A 20,607-nucleotide genomic window follows, 5' to 3' on the forward strand; every position below is an offset into this window, starting at 1 on the left:
ATTATGTAATGACCTTCTTTTTTTTTTTTGTAGATTTATTTTTATTCAGAAATACTTTCATATTCTCTAACTGTTCATCAAAAGTTTAAAAATTCAAAAGGGACACAAAAAAATTACATGGGTCTTAGAAGCTATGTCAAACATGTGAGTTTTAAGAGTGATATTTTATACAGTGTAATTTAGCCCTCATAATTTTCTTATAATCAAATTATAACAGGAACACAAACATACCATATATTACTCTTTAAAATTTTTGTTTTACTATATGTTCTTGTCAATGGGACACTTCAAAATGTTTAAACCTGACAGAAAAGCATTAAAAAAAAAAGAAGAAAAAAAAGTACCAATGGAAGAAAAAAATGTCAGAAACACACCTGTCCTTTACCTGGTGTGAAGATGGGAACCACTGCAATAAAAAAACTCTGAATCCATTCTCCTGGGGAGCACGCTCTGAACATCCACACTTGGGTCTATTGTTCTTTAAAATCATTTCAGACTTAAAATCAATTCTTTGTTACCAAGTGAGAAAGAGGCCCACTTTTAATATTCACTTTCACTGATGCCGTCTGCATTTCCTCTTAAGCGGTTGGTTTCTGGGACAGAGTTAGGCAGGGACACGCTGTTTGAAGGATACCCAGTCTCACAGCTAACCACAGACTCAGTGGTGAAAACAGTGAGCAGAACCGCTTTAGGAGTGAACCCGGGCATCGGAACCGTCCCTCGGATACTGTTCACTGGGGGAAGTAACCCTGGGTTTGACGTTTGGGAAGCTTGACGGGTTGGAGAAGCGGCCTCCGGAAGGAAGAGAGGGCTCCTCAGCTAAACGTGCGGGCAGTCCTCCATCACCTCCTTGGCCCCGAGGGACGAGCCCTTCGCAATCCCCCTGCCCACGGGGAGGGCCTAAAAGGGGTCTGGGGGGCTCAGAGGAGGGGGAGCCCGAGACGCCCGCAGGGGTGAAGCTAGAGGAGTGAGGCGAGGAAACCCCGGGACATCCTGGACACCACAGTCATCTCCCATGGCCCCACAGGTCTGGGCTGTGGTTTGGGAAGAAGAGGTGAGACTATTAACAAACTCTTCCCTTCTTTCAGCCAAAAGAAAACAAAGCCTCTTCACAGCTTCTTTTAATAATAATATAAACCTGATTTGTTTTTGTTTTTGTTTTTAAAGAAAGAGTTGTAGGCGGAAGAACTTCAAGGAAACAGAGGGAGCTGTTACCCGTGACAGGCCCTGAGTCTCCCGGGGGGTGCCTACGGTGTGTGTGGGGGGGGTGGGGCGGTCACCCACTCTTCCTGAACCCCGCTCCGCCGGCGGCTCAGTGTGAGTGCAGGTGACACTGCGTGCTTTGTAAAGACCAAGGCAACTTGCATTTACCGTCCTGCGCTTCCTCTGCATGTAATCTCCTCCTAGTCATCCTCTGTACTCTTACCCCTGATCCCTTCCAAAACACTTTCAATATGTCTGCTGTTACGTACTGTTTCACCTATAAAGCAACATATATATTAAAAACAGATTTGTTTGCAACCAAAAAAAGTGCTTAAAACCATCTTATGCAACTGTTTTCACTTCATTTTCAACCAAAAAAAAAAAAAATCAAACACATTTGGGTTTATGAATAATACTGAAAAAAAAAAAAACAGTGAATCTGATTATTCTCATACATGTATTTAAAAAATGTGCCTTTATTCCCCATGTTAACTTACAGTAACTGACTCATTTCCGTACCTTAATGAGTTGAACTCTTGCTTGGAAAATATAGAAGGTACAAATATATAGAACTTTTAGGATTAAAAAATTTTCTGAATATAAAAATGCTTTCTATGTTTCAAAAATAACACTTTTGGATTCTCATTGTAGTTTTGGGTTTGGTAACTTAGCTGTTAAGTACCCAAGGGTTTTTTTAAAAAATAACATGGTTTTAAATACAAAGTTATCCAAGAACCACTCATATCTGTGGATCAGCCCCATGAAAAGTTTAGTTTCTCAACAAGAAAACCCCAAATATTCTCATCATAATACAAAATTCCATTATCAAAAAATAGCTTAAGATAGAAAACTGTATGTCTTAGTGATTGTGACCTTCTTTGTCTCTTTTCACAGCCTTTGTTTTAAAGTCTATTTTATCTGATATGAGTATTGCTACTCCTGCTTTCTTTTGGTCCCTATTTGCATGGAAAATCTTTTTCCAGCTCTTCACTCTCAGTCTGTATGTGGCCCCTGTTTTGAGGTGGGTCTCTTGTAGACAACATATGTAGGGGCCTTGTTTTTGTATCCATTCAGCCAGTCTTTCTCTTTTGGTTGGGGCATTCAACCCATTTACGTTTAAGATAATTATTGATAAGTATGATCCCATTGCCATTTACTTTATTGTTTTGGGTTCGAATTTATACACCCTTTTTGTGTTTCCTGTCTAGAGAATATCCTTTAGTATTTGTTGGAGAGCTGGTTTGTTGGTGCCGAATTCTCTCAGCTTTTGCTTGTCTGTAAAACTTTTTATTTCTCCTTCATTTTTAAATGAGATCCTTGCTGGGTACAATAATCTGGGCTGTAGGTTATTTTCTTTCATTGCTTTAAATATGTCTTGCCATTCCCTCCTGGCTTGAAGAGTTTCTATTGAAAGATCAGCTGTTATCCTTATGGGAATTCCCTTGTGTGTTATTTGTTGTTTTTCCCTTGCTGCTTTTAATATTTGTTCTTTGTGTTTGATCTTTGTTAATTTGATTAATATGTGTCCTGGGGTGTTCTGTCTTGGGGTTATCCTGTTTGCGACTCTCTGGGTTTCTTGGACTTGAGTGATGATTTCCTTCCCCATTTTAGGGAAGTTTTCAACTATTATCTCCTCAAGTATTTTCTCATGGTCTCTCTTTTTGTCTTCTTCTTCTGGGACCCCTATGATTCAAATGTTGTAGCATTTAATATTGTCCTGGAGGTCTCTGAGATTGTCCTCATTTCTTTTAATTCGTTTTTCTTTTTTCCTCTCTGATTCATTTATTTCTACCATTCTATCTTCTAATTCACTAATCCTATCTTCTGCCTCTGTTATTCTACTCTTTGTTGCCTCCAGAGTGTTTTTGATCTCATTTATTGCAGTATTCATTATATATTGACTCTTTTTTATTTCTTCTAGGTCCTTGTTAAACCTTTCTTGCATCTTCTCAAACCTTGTCTCCAGGCTATTTATCTGTGATTCCATTTTGATTTCAAGATTTTGGATCAATTTCACTATCATTATTCGGAATTCTTTATCAGGTAGATTCCCTATCTCTTCCTCTTTTATTTGGTTTGGTGGGCATTTATCCTGTTCCTTTACCTGCTGGGTATTCCTCTGTCTCTTCATCTTGTTTAAATTGCCGAGTTTGGGGTGTCCTTTCTGTATTCTGGCAGTTTGTGGAGTTCTCTTTATTGTGGCATTTCCTCACTGTGTATGGGTTTGTACAGGTGGCTTGTCAAGGTTTCTTGGTTAGGGAAGCTTGTGTCGGTGTTCTGGTGGGTGGAGCTGGATTTCTTCTCTCTGGAGTGCAATGAAGTGTCCAGTAATGAGTTATGAGATGTCTATGGTTTTGGAGTGACTTCGGGCAGCCTGTATATTGGAGCTCAGGGCTGTGCTCCTGTGTTGCTGGCGAATTTGCATGGTATGTCTTGCCCTGGAACTTGTTAGCCCTTGTGTGGCGCTTGGTTTCAGTGTAGGTATGGAGGCGTTTGATGAGCTCCTGTCAATTAATATTCCCTGGAGTCAGGAGTTCCCTGGAGTCAGGGTTTGGACTTAAGCCTCCTGCTTCCAGTCATCGGTCTTATTTTTACAGTAGTCTCAAAACTTCTCCTTCTATACAGCACCATTGATAAAACATCTCATTGAAGCCCAATGCCACAGAAGTAGCTGCAGGTTCTTTGGAGTCAAAAAGGTACAGTCACTGGCTAAGGAAACTTTTTAGTCCTCTGGTTATATGTGAAAGCAACTGAAGAGCCCATAGGTTTAAGTTTCATTTGCTGCAAAAAGTATTTTCCTCCTTGACTGCAGAGTTCTCAAAATTTGATTTTCAAAAAGAAGGTGCATATCACCACCAGATACATCACAACAAACTCTGAAAATCTCTCTCTCTAAGGATACACAAGACAAACCACAACACACTCACATGTCTTCTTAGAGGAGACAGGGTATTGGGATGATTTATCATTTGGCAGTTTTTCAATTAAAACCACACAGGAATGTCACAGGATGAAAATTTGCAATTAAAAAAGTACAGCTGCACCATCTATATGATATAAAGAAGGAGATGAGGTGCAGAAAGATTTCTTTGGCTTATATAACAGACAGACTAATTAGTTTTTCACTTTGTGAAAGGAGAGTCCTCTGGGGCTGATCTTAAAGGATGCTGTAGAGAGCAGGACAACTCAACTGTTCTGTACAACAGTTAGAACTGTGAACTGATGATTTTGGATAATGATGTGCTTTGATTTTTTTCTCTTTACTTTTCGTGAATCTACTGTAGGTTTTTACATTTTTATTGCCACATGGTTCACATAAAATATCTTATAGATACAGTAGTCTCTATTACACTGATAACAAATTAATTTCAGTCACATAAAAAAGCTCTACCTTTTGATCCCCTCCCTACACTTTCTGTTTTTGATGTCAGAATTTACCTCTCTTTATATTGTATATCACTAACAAAATATTTTTCTCTATAGTTATTTTATTCTTCCCCCTAGACTAGAGCTAACTGGTTAACACACTACCATATTCAGTGTTAGAGTACTCTGTATTGGATTACACATTTACATTTACAACTCTGTTGTAAAATTTCACTTCTTTCATATAATGATTAACATCCTTCATTTAGCTTGAAGAACCCCTTCAGCAATCTTATAAGACAAACCTGTGTCGGTGAACTCCCTCAACTGTTGTTTGTTTGGGATAATCTTTATCTCATCTTCATTTCTGAAAGACAGCCTTCCTGAAAAAAACTATTCTTGGCTGGCAGGTTTACTTTCATCAGTTTGAATATATAATCCCTTTCTCTCCTGGCTTGACAGGTTTCTTCTCAGAAGTCCACTGATATTCTTAAAGGAATTCCTTTTTTGTGAACATTTGCTTTTATCTTGATGCTTCTAAAATTCTCTCTTTGTCTTGATTATAAATGATGTGTCTTGGAGACGATCATTTTGAGTGAACTCTGAGGGGTGACCTATTAGTTACATGAACTTGGAGGCCTAAGTCTCATCAAATGTGTAACTTATCTGGTGTTATTTCTTGAAGTACAATCCCTGTCTCCTCCTTCTGGGACTCCAATAATGTGCAGGTTGTTACTGTGAATGTTATCCCAAAGTTCGCACAGGTTCTTTCACACCTTTTCATTCTTTTTGCTTCTTTGTCCTCTGGCTGGCTAATTTCAATTTTCTTGTCTTGTGCCTCAAAGATTTTTCTGCTGTTGCTGATGCTCTCTGTAGCATTTTTTATTTTGTTGCATTTCATTCATTGTAACCTTAAGCAACAGAATTTCTGTTTGGTTCCTTCTCTTTTTGTGCCTCATTGCACAGCTTGAGGGATCTCTTTTTTTGCCTCATTGCACAGTTGCCTGACCAGGATAGAATACAAGCACAGCAGTGAAAGCATCGAATCCTAACCACTAAACCATCAGCAAACTCCCTGTTTGCTTCCATTTTTATGATTTCAGTCTCTGTACAGAAAAAAAAAAAAAAAAAAAAAAAACTGAATTTATTCTGCAGAGCAACTCAGAGCCTGTGCACCACTACTCTGTGCTCTAGGACCCGCAAAGTGCTAATAGGAGCCGGCATGCTACAAGTACTGAAGCCTGTGCACCTAGAGCCTATGCTCCACAACAGGAGAAGCCCCCACACTGTGAGGCCTGCTGTCCACAAAGAAGAGTAGTGCCTGCTTGCCGCAACTAGAGAAAGCCCATGTGTGTCAACAAAGACCCAGTGAAGCCAAAAATTGAAAACAATAATAATAATAAATAATTTTTTAATCTTATTTTGTTCACATATTCTTTCCCTGGATTTGATTGTTTATCTGCATTTTTTGGAGCTCCCTGAGCTTCTTGGTGGGTATACTTTATTTCTTTCATCATATGTCATTTATTTCATCACTTCCCAGTGGTGAATAGCCATGTGAGCTGCCCTGGGAGAAGTCCTGGGCATCTTCCCATCCCCAAGCACAGCCTAGAACTATGAAGACTGCAAGCGTGACTGTAGGTCGGAGCCCTGGACACCATGCAGAGCCATCCGCCAGGAACTGGGTGGGTTCAACTCACAACCAGGCCATCACTCTCAGGTCTTAGATTAGTTCAGCAGCCTCTCCACATGTCCACAGTGGAATTGGGGGGGAGGGGGGTGTTGTGAAATGTAATCTTTACTTGGCCACTCCTACATGACAGCTCTCTCTACCCTGAAGAATCACAGCAGGATCACGTTTACTTTTTCAGTAGTAACCATATTAAAGAAACATTGAAACAGTATGTCTTCAGAGGAGCCCATAAGTCTGAAATACTTCCTTTAAGAATTCAGTCATATCAGACCCCTCCATCCACATCTTTGAAATGTAAATAGACAAACGTACCTGATTTTCACATCTATCCCTTCTTCTGGATCCCCTCTGTCTAGGTCTCACTTTCTTGCCCTCTTGCCCCACGTGGATGCAGGGTGTGGGTGAGCACAAATTTGCCATCCATCAACTAGAGAGAGATATGAGCTGATATAATTTGCTCAGAAGGATAGCTAATTGGACAGACAAGAAATGACAATGTTCTGAAGAAATAGTAGGCAGGGATGGGAAGAATGGATTCATAAGGATTTGATAACCAACTAGACATGGGAGAAGAGCAAGGAGGAAACTATATCTGCTTGAGGAATAAACAGATAAAGTAACCTAGGGAATGAGAGATGAAAAGGCAGAGGTAGTTACCTAGAGTTAGAGTTTTAATTGACCCATGAACACTTAAGCAGGATAAGGAAAGCTGTATCCATTCTCTCCCACCAGCAAATTCCTGCTTTGAAACCCACACCCAAGTCTGGTGCCCAAGAATAGGTTAAAAACAGGTGATGTGACATTTCAGGGAAGAACATACAGGAATGTTCAGGATTGGGTTTTTTCCATGAGTTTGCGAAATGAAAATATCTCCTGCCATATCAATAAACAAGAAATATCACAGCCATCAATGATTTCTGGTCTCCAGTTGTGAAGGAGGGCTCCCAAAACTGGTCCAGGGGATACTGCCACCCCCCATGGTGACGGCTGAGGAGCTGGGGGATGCAAGAAGCAGCCATCTGCTGCTGCTTAAGGTGAACAGGGAAACAGGGTTGGCCCCAGATAGCTGAGCTGCATATGAAAGGAATGAATCCAGTGAGACCAGAGGCTTGCATCTTCCCATACATAGAACGCTACATTCCTTAACTTGGTACCTGATCTTTGATGTTCACATTCCCTGCTCCCTTTGCTGCAAACTTGTATACAGCCTGACTACCCCTGCTGCCTCTTTGGAGCAGTTTTCTCAGAGCTACTGAGATGCTATATCTCCAGGGCTTCAAGTCTTAAGCATTCCCACCAAATAAAATAACTCTACCATGTTCTGACTATACTTTTTGGCCAACAAAGTCATCTTGCTAGGAAGGAGGGTGTGAATGTGGACCAAGTTTAGATACTTTTTCTAAGCCAGAGTGACCTGGAGCATCTGTGATCTCGAACAAATTCATGCCCTCATTAGCCTTTGAAGAAGATGAGAAAACAGGGCAGTGCACTCATCGTGTATTTCCTTTGAGGAAAATGGTGTTTGAGGACCAATCCTCTAAAAGCATTTGACATGGAATGTGGTAATTATTAACAAAGCAAAAAAAAAATTACTTTATTCAGAATATTTCATTTTGAGCAATTTCCATATAACACAGAGGTCAGCACTATTCTATTGAGATACAGGCAATTAGAATATCTGCGGCATGATCTTGTATTTAATACAACATCATGGAAAAGTCACCGTGGATGTTCCCAGGGCACTTAGTTCAACATCATCATACCCAGGGTCCCCTTTCTCCCCCTGGAGCAGCCAGGGGCTCTCTCCTCCTTCCCCAGGATCAGCTTCCTCTGTAAAGATGTTTAGAGAAGAGCCTGAAAGAGGAAAGAGAGGTATGATTTAGAACAGAGACAAGGGGGCCAGACAGTGAGGAGGAAGCTAGTTAAGCAAGTGGTGATGAAAAAGCATCCCTGGGACCCAGGGGTGGGCAGGGAGGCTCAGACTATTTCATATCAGCTACAGTGAGGATGGATCCCAGCTGTCCTCCCAGGTCCAGTCCATTTACTCTCTGGGGCCTCAGCTCATGTGGAAATCCTGCATCACAGGAGACCTGTGCTCACACAGGAGCTCTGAGAAGACCTACCTCCAGGCAGTGAAGTGCTAGTTATTCAGTTGTGTCTGACTCTTTGCATCCCTATGAACTGTAGCCTGCCAGGCTCCTCTATCCATGGGATTCTCCAGGCAAGAATACTGGAGTGGGTAACCATTCCCTTCTCCAGGGGATATTCTTGCTCAAGGGATCAAACCCCAGTCTACTGCATTGCAGGCAGATTCTTTACCATCTGAGCCACCAGGGAAGCCCATCAAATGCATGAGATTACCCATGTTTTGAAACTGTAGAAAGGTTTGGCATTGAGGAGCTCAAATTCACCCTTTCCTGGACAGAGACCAAAGATTACAGGGGATCAGCTAATCCCCACTCACCTGTCTGAGACCTCATCCCATCTTCTTTCTTTGGGAGCCCTTCCTCCCTGCTCCCCTGAGAGGCAGGAGGAGCCCCAGACACTGGTACTTCTTCAGCATCATCATAATCCTCACCAGGGGCATCAGTCCTTTGATCTGGGGCTTCTGAGGGCAGAGCAGGGATCAGATGAAACCACAGTAAGTGGGTTGATCTGGGAAATACCTAAGATCCCTTCTGACCCAGAGTTTCTGAGCTGCTAAATAGAGGCACCAGTCACTCCTTGTTTCAAACGATTTTTTTATCTGAGACCATGTTTCATTTTGATGTGTCCATAAACCAAAACATGATTTTACATATCTTAATATTTCCTGACTGAAAATATATATGTCAAAGCAACTCTCCCACCTTTGAGCATTATTAAATATTTTGACAAACTGTGCTTTACAGATGTTATTTTTAAAACCAGCATGTGTCACTTGTGATTCTGAACACAGAGAGCCCAGCCCCAAATGTGCAACATCACAGAATAGCCAGAGAAGGAGAAGGACAGACCAGATCCGGACACAAGGGATCCCTCTGGTCCATTCAAGGAACTGTAAAGGAAGACTTCCCTTACATCTCCTCTCTATGAGGAGGGAAACTCTCCTCTGCAACACTCAGCTGAAGCAGGTCCACCTCTATTACCTGGAGCAGATCTGGAGTCAATTTTGTCCTCACCATCTGACAGGAAGCCTAAAGTGGAGACAAACATCACACAACACACAGAATGACCCTCCCACACCCACGGGACCAGTGTTCAGGCTGAGAAGGGATGGGTCTGGCTCTTGCAGTGTAGACAGAGGCTGGGGCTCACGGGGCTGTAAGAGGCCATCCTGCCACTTTGGAGAGCTGCCTCTGTGAGCCTGGGGAATGTGTGGGGTCTGCAGATGCTGAGAAAATGCACACACCCAGTGGGTGTGACAACCAGAGGTCCCAGGAGGGCAGACAGAGACACCCACCTGGGCTGCCAAGAAGACCCTCCTTCTGAGTCACAAGGTGATCAAGCTCCTCATACATGGCTTCAGCAAGAGCATCTTCATAGCTGGATAAGGCTGAGAGATCCCCAAGCAGGTCAGATGCTGCCCCAGACACCCTGGTCCAGCAGGCCCACCCTTTATCTCCCTGATGTTCACACAGAGGCTGCCTGGACCTCAGGAGCATCTCCCACCCCGTGCACCATGTCAGCACCTTCTTTCCTCGTCTGACCTGAATTCACAGCTCAGCCCCGACTCTCTGGTCTCATAGGAGAGGCTATGAATTATAAGAGTTCATGCCCCAGTCCTAAGAACCTCTGTATACTCACCCCTTAGAGCTCAGCACGGAGCACATGGAGTTCTTCAGACTCACAACAGAGACCTGGCCTAGGTTCTCCTCCTCACACCTGCCCCATCTCCTGCCTCCACACACTCTCCCTGGTCACTGGTTCCCCTTGCAGCCCACCTCTGCACTCTGCTCTCCATCTGAACACCTGAGTCACCAGGATGATGAGGACCAGGAAGAGAAGGGACCCCAGGATGAGGCAGAGGACCCCAGGCAAGGAGAAGATGCCAGGGAGAGGACTTGAAACTGGTCTGGACCCTAAAGAGAACAAGGCAACAGGGGTGGGAGAAGGTCCTTGGCACAGAGAAACCCCCTGTGCCAGCATTTCCAGGGGCTCCAGACAATAGCCTCCCAGCCTCAGACACAAGTGCACTGACAGTGACCTGGCTCCCCCAGGTCTCATCCTGAGATGCGTCAACTCCACTCCGGCCAGTGTGGCCCCGAGGCAGAGCCGGGGATTGTCAGGGAGCTGCCCTGCCAGGACAGCCTCTGAGGACCCGGCTCATCTCTTCTCCTTGGACTTCAGGAGACAGAGCATCAAACGGTCCTGGGACCCGCACCTCAATGATGAGGAGCAACACTCAGGGGCAGGTGGGAGAACCTTAGATTCTGCAACACAGGAACCAGTCTCCCTTGGACCCCAGTCATGAGAAAAATGCGGCCCCAGGAACCAAGGCAGAGGAGTTCCCCAACATAACGCACTGGGCTCCTCCCCAACAGCCAGGGCTCCTCAGGCTCTTTCCTCTCCTGAGCTGTCAGAGGGCCCACAGAACAGGTCCCCAGACCTGAGTATTCTCTCCTGCCCATGGGTGTTCACAGTACCTGCGGCAGTTGGGGGCAATGTTTTCCTTACACCTAAAGAGAAAAACAGCAGTATGAGGAAAAGAAATTGGCCAGAAAGCAGGGCAAACCCATTTTTCCCTCCTGAGCCTGAAATCAGACCTCAGTCTCCACAACACCAGTGTCCCGTCCTCCCAGCTCCCTCGTCCTAGATGAGAGCCCCAGGACCTGGACACTGTCTGAATACAAACTCCCCACCACCCCCGGCCCAGCCCACTGTCCTTGCGCTGCCCCAGCTCACCCAGGGTGGACCCCGAGCGCCTCACTCACCAGAGCACCTCACACCAGCATCCTCCTCGTGCTTGCAGTCACTCTGACCCCAGGGCTCCGCAGCACAGTTCCACAGGGAGGACTCCCGGCCCCCGCACCGCACCTCATCCAGCCAGATGCTCGCATTTCCAGGACCAAATGCCGCGGCCTGCACAGCTTCCAGGGCCTGGCCACAGCCCAGCTGCTGACACACCACCTCGGCCTCTGCCAGGCTCCAGGAGTCATCACACACGGTGCCCCAGAGGCCACTGTGCCAGACCTCCACCCGCCCTGAGCACTTGCTGTCTCCTCCCCTGAGCCGGAGCTTCTCTCTGTCTGAAAAGGCAGCAGCCCCTCCTGTGACTGCCCTGGTGGGAGGAAGGAGCCCCTGGGAGCCACAGGGGAGGGGGAGGGGCTGACATACCTGTGCAGGGGGCAGCAGTTGGACAGCTCTTGGGTCTTCTTCCTGCACACAACGGGGAAACAGTGGATCAGGGACAGCTGGGGGTGATCTTGTCCCCAAATAAGATTATCTAAGGTCCATGGCTCAGTGCAAATGACACATGAAAACACAGGCTCATTCATTAACTCCTGGGCTGAAACTTTCACTGCATCTGATCACAGCTGAAATTACTTAAATATTTACTTGTTTATCAGTCTTCACATCCCACAGCAAATATAAACATGGACATCTACAAATGTACACATCAGTTCAGTTCAGTTCAGTCGCTCAGTCGTGTCCGACTCTTTGCGACCCCATGAATCGCAGCACACCAGGCCTCCCTGTCCATCACCAACTCCCGGAGTTCACTCAGACTCATGTCCATCGAGTCAGTGATGCCATCCAGCCATCTCATCCTCTGTCACCCCCTTCTCCTCCTGCCCCCAATCCCTCCCAGCATCAGAGTCTTTTCCAATGAGTCAACTCTTCGCATGAGGTGGCCAAACTCTTAATGAAAGTTCCATTAGAAGAAGGACCTTGTATATCTTATATGTGCCATGTTTCTGCTATTAGGACAGTGCCTGCACATTGTATGCGCTCATTCAACAAATATGTATGGAAAACCTTTTCTAAATGCCTAGATAAGGACTTCATAGTTATTGAATGAATGGATGAATAAAATTCAGTAAAATAAAACTTTAAATTCACACTAATCAGTGAAATAGTAACCAAATATAAGTGCATGGTAATAGTCTATGATAATAGCTCATATTAAAAATAATCAGTCCAGAAGCACAGAGTTAATTTATACTCAAAATCTCACATACGTAATTTTAATGGAAAATTATTAGATAGATTATAAGCTACTCTTACCTACTATTCAGTGTGACAAGTGGGCAAGTGAAGACTACTGTTGTAAAAGGAAACGCTTTTTTAAATTTATTTTTAATTGGAAGATAATTGATCTACAATGCAGTGTTGGTTGTGTGTGTGTGTGTTAGTCGCTCAGTCGTGTCTGACTGTTTGTGACCTATGGAATGCAGCCCACCAGGCTACACTGTCCATAGGATTTTCCAGGCAAGAATACTGGAGTAGATTGCTATTCCTTTCTCCACTGGATCTTCCTTATCCAGAAATCGAACCCAGGTCTCCTGCACTGCAGGTAGTTTCTTTGCTGTCTGAGCCACCAGAAAAGCCCATAGTGTTGGTTAGGAATCTCTTCAAAAGGAAATATACAGGAAAGACTTAGTAGAATTCTAAGAAGATATATGTACACATATATGTACACACTGAGTAAGGCAGAAATTTTTGCAATAGAGTAAAAAAAAAAAAAAAAACCTGCTGAGAAAAATTTGTATTGAGAAGATGCGGAAATAACAAACAAAAGACTGAAAAGTATATATAAAAGAATTGAAGCTGAGAGAAATAAATACAAATTCAAAGCAACACAAAAAACCAGAAGGGTAAATAGTACCTGTCATAAAGTATCAAAATTTGTGTATTCTTTCCAGATCATCCTATCAAACCTCATACCCACTCTATGCAGAGAACCTCTGAGAAAATGGTGGCAGGACCTTTGTGAGCAGGTTGCTCATTTTCATGGTCAAAGACTTTACCACCTCTCAATTCTCAGTGTTTAATTATAGGAAAAATATCATCAATGAAAGGTCTAATAGTTTAATGCCTCTTTGGCCTCAAATGGAAAAGACAAAGAGATGAAAAAAGAGGCAAGGAAGGGAGTGAGCCTCTGCTTTTGAAATATCTCTTGCCACAGTCTTAGCTGTGGGTTTCAGGCAACATTCAGCGTACCATTCAAGGTGTACCTGAATGGGGGGGTATGTGTTTGTGTATGTGGAGGGGGAGGGAAGGAGAGAGAAAAACAGAGAGAGAAATGTTGAAGGAAGTAAGGTGCTATGGTTTAACTATTTGTCGCCCTCCCCAACATTTATTTATTTCATTCAACATTTATTTTCAAAATCCCAGTTCCCAATGTAACAATATTTAGTGGTGGGGCCTTCTCAAACACTTCTAAAAACAGAAGAAAGAAACACTTCCAAACTCATTTTATGAGGCCAACATTATTCTGATACCAAAACTAGATAAGGACACCACAAGAAAATAAAATTACAGGCTAATACTCTGATAAATACAGGTGCAAGAATCCTCAACAAAATATTAGAAAACTGAATTTGAGAATACACTAAAAGAATCATACACCATGATCAAGTGATGTTTGTTCCAAGGATGCAAAGATAATTCAACATTCATAAATTAATCAATGTGATACACCAAATAAAGAAAATGAAGGTAAAAGTCATATCTCAAAGGATGAAGAAAAAATGTTGACAAATTCAAAATCCATTTATGATAAAAACTCTTTTACAAAGTAGTTATAGAAGGATTGCATCTCAATATAATTAAGGACATATGAGAAGTTCACAGCTAACATCATATTTGACTGTAAAAAAACAAAAGCTTTCCCTCTGAAATCAGACACAAGACAAAATTATCTACTCTCACCACTTTTATTCAACTTAGTTTTGGTAGTCCTATCCAGATCCATCAGGCAATAAAAAGAAAATCAAGACAACCAAATCTGAAAGGAAGAGGCAAAACTGACACTATTTTCACATTGAAAAGTGAAAGTGTTAGTCGCTCAGTCATGTCTGACTCTTCACAACCCCAAGGACTGCAGCCTGCCAGGCTCCTCTGCCCATCGGGATTCTCCAGGCAAGAATACTGGAGTGGATTGCCATTCCCTCGTCCAGGGGACCTTCCCAACCCAGGGATCAAACCCGGGTCTCTTGCATTGCAGATGGATTCTTTACCATCAGAGTCATGAGAAAGGAGACTCCCTTACATGATACTATATATAGAAAACCCTAAAGACTTCACCAAAAATATGAGAACTAATACACTCAGTAAAGTTGTAGAATGAAAAATCTATATACAAAAATCAGTTGCATTTCTATGCACTAACAACAAACTGCCATGAGGAGAAACTGAGAAAACAATTCTATTTACATTTGCATGAAAATGAATAAAATATCTAGGAATAAATTTAACCAAGGAGGTGAAAGACCTGTACACTGAAAACTATTAGATACTGATGAAAGATACTGAAGATGACTCAAGTAAATGGAAAGATATTCTGTGCTCGTGGAGTGGAAGATCTAATATTATTAACATGCCCATACTACCCAAAGCAATCTACAGATTCACTGCAATCCTTACCAAAATGTCAATGGAAATTTTCACAGATACAGACAAACAATCCTAAAATTTGCATGGAACCACAAAAGACGCTGAATACCAAAGCAATCTTGAGAAAGAGTAATAAAGCTGGAAGTGTCATACTTCCTGTTTTCAAACTATATTACAAAGCTATATTAATCAAAACAGTATGTTGTTGGTATAAAAATGGACACAGAGATCAATGGAACAGAATAGAGAGCCCAGAAATAAACCCATATTTGTATGGTCAATTAATTTTTGACAAAGAAGCCAAGAAGATACAATGAGGAAAGGACAGTTTTTTCAGTAAATGGCATTGGGAAAACTGGACAGCCGCATGCAAAAGAATGAAACTGAACCACTATCTTACACCACACAAAAATCAACTCAAAGTAGATTAAAGACTTGATCACAAGTCCTGAAGCCATAAAATTTCTACAGGAAAAAACAGAAAATAAAATCGTTGACATCAGTCTTCATGAGGATTTTTTGGATTTGACACCAAAATCAAAGGGAACAAGAGTAAAAACAAGCATTTGGGACCACATAAGGCTACAAAGCTTCTGCCCAATTAAGGAAACCATCACCAAAATGAAAAAGCAACCTATGGAACTGGAGAAAATATTTACATATTATATTTCTGATAAAGATTATTATCCTAAATATGCAAGGAACTCACACAACTCAGTAGCAAAAATCAAACAATACAACTTTCAAACAATGGGCAGAGAAACTGATAAATATTTTTTTAAAGAATACATACAACTTGACAATAGGTACATGAAAATGTGCTCAACACTACTAATCATCAGAACATACAAATCAAAACCACAATGAGATATCACCTCATATCCTCTAGAAAGGCTTTTATCAAAAAGAAGAAAGAACAGGAGTTAAGGAGAATGTGAAGAGACAGGAAAGCTTTTGCACAATTAGAGGGAATGTAAGTTGACGCAGCCCCTATGGAAAAAGTATTGAGGTGCATCAAAAATTAAAAATAGAATTGCCATACGATTTAGCAATTTCACTTTGGGGCATTTGGGGCTGAAGGAAACACTAACTTGAAAACCCAATGTTCAATGCAGCAATATTTGTTCGGTTGCTAGGTTGTGTCTGACTTTTTGCAACCCCATGGAGTGCAGCATGCCAGGTTCTTCTGTCCTTCACTATCTCCCAAAGTTTGCTCAAATTCATGTCCACTGAATTGGTGATGCTAACTATCTCATCCTCCGTGGCCCACTTCTCCTTTTGCCTTCAGTCTTTCTCAGCATCGGGGTATTTTCCAATGAGTCAGCTCTTCTCATCAGGTGGCAGAAGTACTGGAGCTTCAGCTTCAGCATCAGTCCTTCCAATGAATATTCAGAGTTGATTTCCTGAATGGACTGGTTGGATCTCCTTGCTGTCCAAGGGACTCGCAATTCATTTGTGGCATCCAAGCACCACAATTCAAAAGCATCAACTCTTTGGCACTCAGCTTCTTTATAATCCAACTCTCACATCCATACATGACTACTGAAATAAACATAACTTTGACTATATGGACCTTTGTCAGCAAAGTGATGTCTCTGCTTTTTAATACTCTGTGTAGGTGTGTCATAGCTTTCCTTCCAGGGAGCGAGCCTCTTTTAATCTCATGGCTACCATCACCACCAGCAGTGATTTTGGAGCCCAAGAAAAGAAAATCTGTCTGTATCCACTTTCTCCCTTTTTATTTGCCATGAAGTGATGGGGCCAGATGCCATGATCTTAATTTTTAGAATGTTGAATGTTGAGCTTTATGCCAACTTTTTCACTCTCCTCTTTCACCCTCAAAAAGAAGCTCTTTAGTTCCTCTTCTCTTTCTTCCAATAGAGTAGTATCATCTGCATATCTGAGGTTGTTGATATCTCTCACGGCAATCTTGATTCCAGCTTGTGATTCATTCAGCCTGGCATTTCCCATGATGTATTCTACATATAATTTAAATAAACAGGGTGACAATATACAGCCTTGACGAATTCCTTTCCCAATTTTGAACAAGTCAGTTGTTTATATTCAGTTTCAACTGTTGCTTCCTGACCTGCATACAGGTTTCTCAGGAGGTAGGTAAGGTGGTCTGGTGAATTTTCCACAGTTTGTTGTGATCCACATAGTCAAAGGCTTTAGTCTAGTCAATGAAGCAGATATTTTTCTGGAATTCTCTTGCTTACTCTATGATCCAACAAATGTTGGCAATTTGATCTCTGGTTCCTCTGCCTTTTCTAAACCCAGCTTGTACATCTTGGAAGTTCTCAGTTCACTTATTGCTGAAACCTAGCTTGAAAGACTTTGAGCATAACCTTGCTAGCATGTGAAATGAGCACAACTGTGCAGTAGTTTGAACATTCTTTGGCACTGCCCTTCTTCAGGATTGGAATGAAAATTGACCTTCTCCAGTCCTGTGGCCACTGATGAATTTTCCAAATTTGCTGATATATTGACTGCAGCACTTTAACAGCATTACTTTTTAGTATTTTATAGCAATATATACAAGAGCCAAACAAGGTAAGTCTTCACTGATGGATGAATGGATAAAGAAAATGTAATATAGACATATATCCACCCATAAAAAAGGAGAAATTTTGCCAGTTTCAACAAGGATGGACCTTGAGGGCATTATGCTAGGTGAAACAAATCAGACAGAGAAAGAAAAATACCATAAAATCTCATTTATATGTGTAACCTTAAAACAAAAAGCAAGTTCAGAGATGTGAGTAGTTGGTGGCTGCCAGAGGTGGGGAATTTGGTGTGGCAAATGTAGTCAAAAGGTATAAACTTGAGTTGTAAAATTAATAGGTGAAGAGATATAACATACAGCATGGTGACTATAGTGAATACCATACTGTCTATTTGAAAGATGATGAGAAAATACATCTTAAACATCCTCATCATATAAGAAAAATATTTAACTATATATATATGGTTATGGATATAACTAGACTTACTCTAGTGATCATTTATCAATATATAAGCATTATGTTGTACACAGCAAACAATTATATCAATTAAAAACTTTTAATAAAGCAAGTTTGGAACATGTGGATTAAATTAGCTCCATCATTTTAGAAACTCAATTTAAACGTATCACTTAGATTTTAAAATATCAAATCTCAATACTATCCTACAGGGTTGGGACAGACACAGAAACAGATAGTAAGTCACCTGCACATGAGATGTAGGCTTCCTCCTTTGGAGAGCAGGAACTGTATTTCCAAGGGTCAGAAGGACACTGCCAGAGAGAGGTATCAGTTTTCCGACATTGGATTAAATCTACCCACTGGGGTCTAGAACCTTCCCTGAGACTAACAGAAGAGTTGAGGGTTCCACTGTCCCACAGCCAAGCTGTCTGCAGATCACGGACACAGTGATGTCTTCCATGGGGCTGCGGCAGACACTGCCCCAGGTCCCGTTGTAGAAAACTTCCAGCCACCCAGCACACTGCTGGTCCTCGTTCACCATCCTGAGGGCCAGGAACTCTGAGATTGAAAGGGAGGAGATGGGACACAGTGAGCACCCCACTCAGTGCTCTGGGTTTTCCTCTCTCCCCAGAATTGTGAACACTCATCTCTGACTCAGCTGAGGAAGCAAATCCACTAGATGACCAGAGTGAAATCTGTCTCCTTTTTATCTGATTTTGTCCATCTGTGTCTGTCTTTCTAAATATTTCTACCACCATGATGTAGTGGTTATGAACTGAGAGGAAGACCAACCTGGACACCTTCAGGGAGTGGAAGCTGATACCTGCTTCCTGACAAAACATCAAAAAGAGTGTATGAAAGGGGTGTGATGTGGACAGTGTGGAGGCAGATAGAATAATGGACCTGTGGCTGCTTCCTTATCTGGCAAAAGGGACTTTACAGATGTGATAAAGGTAAGGACCTTGAGATTACCCTGAAATATGATGGATTAACCACCTGAGCACAATCTAATCACAATCTTAGACTCACTATCCTTTAGAGTGGAATACTTTTCCTCGTTCTGGTTAGAGGGAGATGTGAATATAACAGTTAGAGATGTGGAGTGTTGCTGGTCTGATGATGAACAGAAGCAGGTTATGAACAAAAGCAGGCAGGCAGTTTTTAGAAGCTTGAAAAGACAAGAAACAGATTATTTCCCAGAGGCTGAGAGGTGATGTGACTCTACTGAAACCTTGATCCCCATCCTGTGAGATTCCTGCTGGACATCTAAGCTACAGAAGTGTAAGGAAGTACATGTGTTGTTTTAAACCATTAACTATGTGGAAATTTGATACAAAACAAAAAAACTAGCACCTTGGCTTTAAGACTTCTCTACCATATGTACCAGAAGAGTGAGCCCTGATTTCAAGGAAAACTGAGAAAAGGCTCTGCCAGCAAACACTGCTGAGGAGAAAGGACCAGAATCTCAGCTGCTGCAGGAGGCAGTGAAAGCACCTCGTCTTCACGTCTGCTGGAAAGACAGGTTCTATGGGAGGAAGCCTCCTTCTCTGATGCTTTCAGCATCTCTCCCTCAGGGATCAGACCCCCGTCCTCCTGGGCCCTCCCCTCCCCTAGTCGGTGGACAGTGTGGAGTGCTGACCCGGAGCAGATGACCCCCGCGTCCTCCTTGTGTCTGCAGTCGTGCCGCCCCCAGCCCCGGGAAGGGCACCTCCACACGTGGGACTTCTTTCCTGTGCAGTTCAGGTCGTCCAGCCAGATGGGCCCTGATTCTGCCCCGAAGTGAGCAGACCCCGAGGGCTTGTCCACAGCCCAGGTGCCTGCACACCACGCGGGCATCGTCCAGGTCCCAGTTGTCATCATAGATGGTGCCCCAGGAGCCCTGGTCAAGGATCTCCACTCTCCCGGCGCAGGGACCGCCCCCATCCACCAGGCGGAGTTGTCTGCTATCTGAGGAGAGAGAAATGGGACAATGAGGCGTTGACCTGGGGAATGAAATGGTCTTCTGTCCTGTGGGACCTTCACCTGAGCAGTAGGGGGCGCTCTGCTCTGAGGCTGCAGACCCTGCTTGTTCAGACAGGGAGTCATTGCACTGGGGCAGCACCTGGGTGCGGTTTCCTGAAAAAAGAGCGATGATTAGAGGGTTGGGAGGGTTGAAGAGCAGGAAATTCAGTTAAGCAAAATAATTTTTAGGAGGGGAGGGGAGTTTGGGGGGAAACAGTCCCTGGCTGTTCACCTGAAACTGTAATAACATTGTTAATCGGCTAAACCCAATACAAAGTAAAAAGTTCAAAATAAAATAATAATAATAATAATGACCTAGTGATGGAGCTGAGATGAAAGCTGTAACATACCAGTAAAGTTACCATAATCTTAGTGTTTCCTTTCTCTATGAACAGCCCTGGTCCTGACAATGCCACGATTCCTGCTTTAAGCCAAGCTTTGCCCTAAGAATGAGTTAAATTAGTTGCTCTATCCTTAATCTACCCCTAAATAGAAGAAGCAAAACAAAATCCTTTCTGAAGGGTTTGTTCAATTTTTTTATCTACAATGTTTGTGATTTTAAAAATACTTCTATAAAAGAGATCTCAAAAAATAAAAATAAAAGAGCTCTCATGGAAAACAAAAGGAAAAAGAAACATTAAAAAAATTTCCCAGGGTATTTGGCTCTTAAAGTTACCTGACAGAGAGTTTATTTTATTTATTTTTATTAATTTTTATTTGAGCATAATTGCTTTACAACGTTGTGGATGCTTCTGCTGTACAGCAAATTCAATACATTATATATACATGTAAGGGTTTCCTAGGTGACTCAGTGGTAAAAAAATCTGCCTGCCAAATAGG

The 20,607-nt window shown here is 42.5% G+C and overlaps 1 pseudogene; it reads right to left on the reverse strand.

Annotated features, from left to right (window-relative positions):
- Positions 1-7,970: 7,970 nt before the first annotated feature.
- LOC129644284 (antigen WC1.1-like) overlaps positions 7,971-20,607 on the reverse strand; it is a 42,855-nt pseudogene continuing 30,218 nt past the window's right edge.

The sequence above is a fragment of the Bubalus kerabau genome, chromosome 1 (genome assembly GCF_029407905.1).
Source record: "Bubalus kerabau isolate K-KA32 ecotype Philippines breed swamp buffalo chromosome 1, PCC_UOA_SB_1v2, whole genome shotgun sequence".
NCBI lineage: Eukaryota > Metazoa > Chordata > Mammalia > Artiodactyla > Bovidae > Bubalus > Bubalus kerabau.